The sequence below is a fragment of the Lygodium microphyllum genome, chromosome 10 (genome assembly GCF_053477565.2).
Source record: "Lygodium microphyllum isolate KBCC chromosome 10, Lygodium_microphyllum_v1.1.10, whole genome shotgun sequence".
Lineage (NCBI taxonomy): Eukaryota > Viridiplantae > Streptophyta > Polypodiopsida > Schizaeales > Lygodiaceae > Lygodium > Lygodium microphyllum.
In genome coordinates this window covers 55079598-55086717 of record NC_141144.1, presented here as the reverse complement: position 1 = coordinate 55086717, position 7120 = coordinate 55079598, and the positions used below count along the sequence as shown (strand labels likewise).

At 41.8% G+C, this 7120-nt stretch overlaps 1 pseudogene; it reads right to left on the bottom strand.

Moving 5' to 3' along the window:
* Nucleotides 1-277: 277 nt before the first annotated feature.
* LOC148030014 (3-oxoacyl-[acyl-carrier-protein] reductase, chloroplastic-like) lies at nucleotides 278-927 on the bottom strand (annotated as a pseudogene).
* Nucleotides 928-7120: the final 6193 nt, after the last annotated feature.

Below are 7120 nucleotides of genomic sequence, written 5' to 3'. Positions count from 1 at the left end.
CTGAGAATATCCTTTATGTAATGATTTATTTTTCCAAATACATTTGATGTAATTAAGATGGTGACATTCATTCCATTCATGTATGCTAGATACTCAGAAAAATCTTGAAATCTTCTTCCTCATCTAAGTCATTTCTAAAACCCGAATCTTGTCAAAATCCATTCTTTTTCCCTTCTCCAAACCTTGAATCCCATACTCTCCTTCTGCTCTAAGCCCCGATGGTAGACCTTCAACCTGTAACACGACGACACCGTTCGTTGCTTTTTCTTCCCCAGGCCTACAACATGCCTCCCTTTTCCCCAGAAAAGCAGCCTGCTCCCACAATAGCTAATGTTGCAGTAATATTTCTTGATGCATATTCACGAGCTATCGTTTTTGTGAGCCCAATGACACCGTCTTTTGTAGCACTGTAGTTTGCTTGACCTACATTGCCAGTTAAACCAACAACTGATGATATATTTACGATTCTTCCCTTTCTCTTCTTCATCATTATCTTCGCAGCTACCTGAGAGCACATAAAAACACCAATCAAATTCAAGTCAATAACTTCCTGCCATTGTGATTTCTTCATTCTCATCATTAAAATATCCCTTTTGATGCCTGCATTGTTTACCAGGACATCAATAGTGCCCCATTTCTCAACTGCAGCTTTCATGATGGCATCAACATCCTCCTCCTTTGAAACATCTCCACCACAAATGAGGGCTGAGCCACCCATCTCTTCAATTCGACTAGCAACATCCTCAACCTCTTTTGATGACCGCGCATAATTGACAAGAACCTTGTAGCCCACAGCTCTCAAAGCAAGAGCAATTGCCTTCCCAATCCTCTGGAAGCACCTATTACAATTGCAACAAGAGCCTCAACTACCTTTGCAGCTTCCACAGTGGCCTCTTCTGTCGTAGTAATCATAGATCTGACAATTGTTACAGTGGCTGGCCGTATGGTGAGGGGAAACAAGTCCTTTGATACATAGGATTGGGCACAGATGCACGCATACATGTCAACCAAAGCATTACAGATAAGTTCCTCTTACTCCAAACCGCTCTCCACTATACTGCCCACGTAGAACAAAAATGCAAACACAACGACTAAGTATGTACAAAATAACAAATGTCACACACACAACTTTTTGGTGGATTCCACACCTCGGATGCGCAGCAGTACGACATCCACCCCCTCTGATCCTGCACATCCTCTGGATGGGCCAACTACCCATGATCATTATCGTTAAGATCCACGAACAGATCAATCTCTTCATTGTGTATTTCTGGTATATCAACAAGATTATTTGTCATATCATCTGTCTCTTCTACTAGAGTTTCTTCTCATTGCTCTTCTCTTGCAAATTCTTCCAATGCATAATCCTCATCATTTCTTTTCTTGAAAATCTTGATTCTTTTTCCTGCAATGGGCACTCTAAGCACTGTCCCATCTGATTTTGTCAGCTCATATGTTGCATTATCAAAGACATGCCTGACTATGTAGGGCCCAAACCATCTTTTCACCATCTTCCAAAGTGCAGTATGCTGATTTTCAAGGCTGCTATCAAAGACTAATACCCAGTCTCCCTCTTCTATTGCTCTAGGCTGCAAGCGATGCTTGCTATCAAACTTGTCCTTATTTCTTAGTCTAGCAACCTTCAACCTGTCAATAGCTAGTTGAATATCCTCTGGTCTTCTCTCCAACTACCGGATCCAAAGAGCTAAGAGCTCCTCTCTCATCAAATCCTCCTGCCAAGGTAAAACTGACCAAGTCAAAGCACAAGTCTCAGTCGGCATAACCGATTTCTGACCATACATCAACTCTGCATGTGATAACACTGTGAGTCGTACGATCAGCCCACAAAGCAAAGGGTATAAGTCTTGGCCATTCTCCAATTCGTCCTCTGCATGCTTTGGCTAATGCTTTCACTATCGACGGATGCCCTCTTTCACTCTTTCCATTTCCCTCTGGATTGTATGCTGTGGTTAGAGCCAACTTGATTCCTAGTTGAGAGAAAAACTCCCTAGCTTCATCTGCATCCAATTCACCGCGATCTGCAGTGATCTTACCAACATAGCCATACCTGCAGAAAATTTCTTCCAATAAGAACTTACACACTGCACTAGTGATCTTCGTTCTCAAAGGTCTACCCTCAACATGATTGGTAAGATCCTCTCTAGCCAAAAAAATATACCTCATCTGCCATAGACCCATAGGCATAGTAACCAAGTCAACTACCCACTTATGATGAATGCTTAGCGGATAGGTCGGATGAAGCTCATCTCGATGACGCACTACGGAATACATTTGACAGTCTCTGCAAGTCACTACAAAGTGAGAAACATCTCTGTACATGCCTTTCGACTAATATTTTTCCTCGATTTTCTCATAAGTAGCCCACACTCCTCTATGACCAACCCAAGGACTCTCATGAAACTCCCTCATCACCTGTAACTGGGTCTCTTTATTGCAGACAACCTGCAAGGGTAATCCTCCTCTTTTCTTTGGGTGCTTCCAAAGAAATCCGACCTTGAGAAAATAACCATAGGCTATTCTTCTGATCTTCTTGAACTCTTCATCTGTCCATTCATCTCTTTTGCTTAGTGTACTAAGGTACTTGCCAATCTGCAACCAATCTCTAACATAGAGTTCTTCTATGAAAGCCACAATATCATAGGCATGGCAAACATGATCAACCATAGCAGCTGGAATTTTTGCATCATCCTCTTCTGCAAGTAGTGTCTCCTCATTATCATATCTAGCTCTAGACAGCATATCCGCCACTGGATTATCCTTTCCTGCTATGTGTTTAAATTCTGGATTTTATGACTTGATGTTTGCAATCCATCTCAGCATAGCTATATCCGGAGTAGAGCAACTTGTAATCACACCTATCAATGGCAAGCAATCTGTCTCTACCACAAATGGGGCTCCAATAAAGTAGTCCTTGTCACATTTGAGAGCCATAACAATTACCAGTAATTCCCTCTTGATTTGCGGATACCTCCTTTGTCTCTCATTTAGGACTTTCGCCCCAAACCGAATAGCATACTTGTTTCCATCTGCATCATCTTGACCCACAGCCCAACCTATGCCAATTGGACTAGTGTCAACTATCAATACAATAGGCCTTCCACAATTATAATCCGCTTTCCTGAGAGTAGGAGCAATCTACAATAACTTCTTCAATTTCCGCATGGCTCTAGTGTGGCTCTCATCTTCAATTTCCGCATGGCTCTAGTGTGGCTGTCATCCCAATAAAATTTCTGCCCCTTTCGAAGCAGCTAATATAAACAATCTGCTATGTGTGCAAAATAGGGTATCCAAATCATGTAAAACACACAAGCTCCAATAAATCTCTGTACCTTTGAAGTGGTAGAATAATACTTCGTAATCTTGCCTATAGCATCCACCTTCTCAGGTGAAGGTTTCCTACCATAATACCCACACATATGTCCAACAATGACAACCTCATTTACTCCAAAAATAGATTTTTGTCCTGATAGTGTCAAGTTCACTTCTTCTAACCTAGCCAAAAACTTTTCACAAGCTAAAATATGATCATCCACAAAGTATTTGCATCCTTGCTCATTTAGACTCTCATTCTTCTCTTCTTTTGCACACCCCTTAATGGGCACATCATCCAAGAAAGGCATGGTAAGCTGAGGTATGTACTCACGAAGGACCTTATGCATGGCATTCATCATATGCGCAACAGAATTAGTGGCACCTTGAGGCAAGGTATACATCCTGACAAGCCCAATAGGAGTTCTCATAGTGGTTATGTCCCTGCTTTCCAAAGCCAACTGAAACTGATCATATCCTGAATACAAGTCACCTAAAGAATAGATGGCACGTCCAGCAAATGCTTTTGCAAACTCATCCACAACTGGACCTATACCAACATTCCTGATAGTAACTCTGTTTACTGGCTACATGTCCTGTATAAATCAGAGAGTACCATTCTTCTTTGGAACTGTAAACCACATATTTAAGTATGATGCAGATGATGGCTCTAGGATTCCCATCCTGATTTTCTCATTCAACAAGTCAAATATCTTTGGAAGGTGTGTCCTAGGCACTGGAATAGGTCAGAGGTTCCATGGAATATAAGGAATAGTAAAGATCATCATAGGAGCAACAATATCCGGATTCACACATCCAATCTCATACGAGAAAAAAGCAAATCCCCTTCCATGTCGCTCAACCATTTTTAATTTTTGATTCAGCAAGAGTCTCTGTTGAAAATTTATGGCCTATATGCTCTGGATTCCTCAAAATTGGCTGTTTGGCAGCCCTCTCTATTTGCTGATCACTGTCAGGTGGAAGCGGTATAGCTACCGGCTTCACCTTCTTATCCACAGTCTTGTATTTTGTGTCAACCGTGGCTTCATTACGATCCTTTGCATTACTCAAATCTTGCTGTAAATCAGCAATTCTGCACTCTAGTGGGCTAAATATCCTCAGCCCTCTACTCTATGGACTGCATAGGAACAGCCCTAAACTCTGGATGCTGAAATATTTTAGTAGTAAACTCTATTGGCTAAAGTTTTCAACCCTCTGTGTCTCTGTAGGCTGATCATAATTAGCCAGAAACTCTGTTTGTTGAATTTCTTTAGCACTCAACACTTTTTGCTGAGTCACCTCAGCCTTTGACTCTATCTGTGACACAAAATTTGAAATTTCATGAAACATGTCCAGGGACTGCACTGATACATTACTGTGACAACTCTGCATATCAGTTTTCAGTATATTTTCCATCTCTATCATCGTATTTGCACAAACCATACTATCATACATCCCATCTATATGCTCATCATCCTCTAAAATATCTGAATTTTTCAAATCTTTCTCCTTCTTGCATATGTACTACTTGGCAGCTCTAGGCAACTTAGAAATCTTCTGATAACTCATCGAACTATTTGCTGAAATTCCAACAAAATTGGAGGAGAAAACACTGCTGCCAGGAGGCGAGAACTCCAATCTCCTCTGCTCTGTACCACTGTCGTATCGCGGAACAGCAGTACCTAATGAAAACCCGTATCCCTCACAGTGGGCAAAGGTGCATCTCGAAGAGTATCCCTGTTTCTAGCATGATTTACACACACAGTCATAAACTAGACTGCTCTCATACCATCTTTATTGCGAATCCGTGCATAAGCAGATTTATCATCCATTACTTTCATCTCCATTCTCATCTCTATGATGAATGGCTGTCCAAGGATTATGGGGTAAGAGCATGAATCTTGCACAAAGAAATGGAAATCCTCCTCTACATCTCCAATAGAAATCTTGACACTGGGACACACAGCATACAAATCACCTGCAATGTTGTTGGCAGCTCTCATACGCCACCCATGCTCTGCATCCATAGGCCATCTATTACTTTCATAAACTCCACAAACTATGAGATTAATCTCTAAACCATGATCCACCAAAGTAACATAAGGCACTTGTTTTTCTCCAATTTTTACCATTGTTTCTGTAGTTGCCCTAGCCCAATGACTCTGCAAAAAATGACTACGCCATACCAAGATAGGCTCATCAATTTCAGCATAATGCATAGGCTGAACCCTCTTCTCTGTCTGCGGAAAAATAGAAGCATTATCAACCATAACCTCATCTTCATCCTCATCCAACTCCCCAATCAAAACTCCCTGTGTATCAGTAGTAGGCAATGCATGTCTTTTTCTCTTCAAGATTTCTTGGAACTGATCTTGAAACTCTCTTTTCGAGATGCCCAAAACCTCAGAAATAGTAAAAGTCACCTCACTGCCAAGTATCTTATCATTAAAGATTTTCTTCATGTCCGTAGATGTCTCAATATCGGACATCAATTTAAACCCTGGCTACTTTCTCTCTCTAGGCTCTTGCCTCCTTTCTTTCTTTTGAGCATCTTCCATTTGTCGTTCTGGCCCTGGTCTCAAAGATGGCTCTACAATAGGTGGAGTAACAAACTCACCCCCTCTAGTCTTTTTAGCTGTATTTGGATTCTCTTCATCCCTCTTAAGATTCTTCTCAACAAGTACATCTGCTCCCTAAGATAGCCAAGTAGGCATAAATAGTGTACCTGTCAACAGGTGAATCCCAACCTATCTCAGATATGATGCTAGAACCTGCACTAGTCAAAACAGTCTGCTGAATTTTCCCCTTGTTTGCCGTCTCGATAGCATAGGTCCATAATGCTGACTGATTCTCTGAACCTTTCTCAATCTAGACTCCATATGCAAAAGCATCTCCTCTAGCTGCCACATAAGAAGTATGCGCAGCCATATCATCTACTAATTTCTTCATTCCGTCTTTCCCAAAATTGGTAGCAAGCGAAGCTCCTGTTTCAGTCAACCAGATCTTACCATCTTGTCCCCAAAATACCAAATTCTTCCTCCTTGCATCTTGAAAAGATTCGCAATCCCTACAATGTTGATGGTCTGTACTATCACACCAAATACATCTTTGATCTCTCCTAGGTGCAGTAGGAGCACTCCTAGGTGCAGTAGGAGCACTAGAAGAAATAGTAGGCGCAGTCGAAGCAAACTGCTCTTTCAATTTTCCCACCAATTCTGCTTTAAGACTCCAGTGTCAAATCCGTTATGCCTTTGATTATGTCATCAAGAGAGGAAGGAACCGACGAAGCGGATGGTTTTGGAGCAGAAGGAGCCGGCATCGGTCTTGGAACAGGAGGAACAGGAGGAGTGGAAAGAGTAGGCACTAGCATAGGCCAAGTAACTGGATGAGGAAGAGAAGAAATAACAGGGGTAGAAGCAGACATAGGAGCAGAAGACGGCGTCGGTGTCATGGATCCATTCTGTAGGCGGGTCTTCCATATTCACCTCTTGGTCAAAGTCAAGATTGCATCCTGGGCATCTTGCCAATCCGTTTTAAGACCCATAGACTTCGTGCGATCCTCAAGAAGCTCTCCTAATTCTTCCTAAAGAGCAGGATCTGTAGCTTGCAAGAAAAGCTCAACTTTCTCAACATCCAATGCTCTTTGTTCAATAGCATCAAGTTGACTACACCTCTCTTCAAATTCTCATATCAATTCTGAAGCAGCTAGACCTTTGTTTGGCATGTAGACCCACTCTCGGAATGATCACCGTGTAGCCATCCCAAAGTCCTCAAGAAAATACTCCTCTTT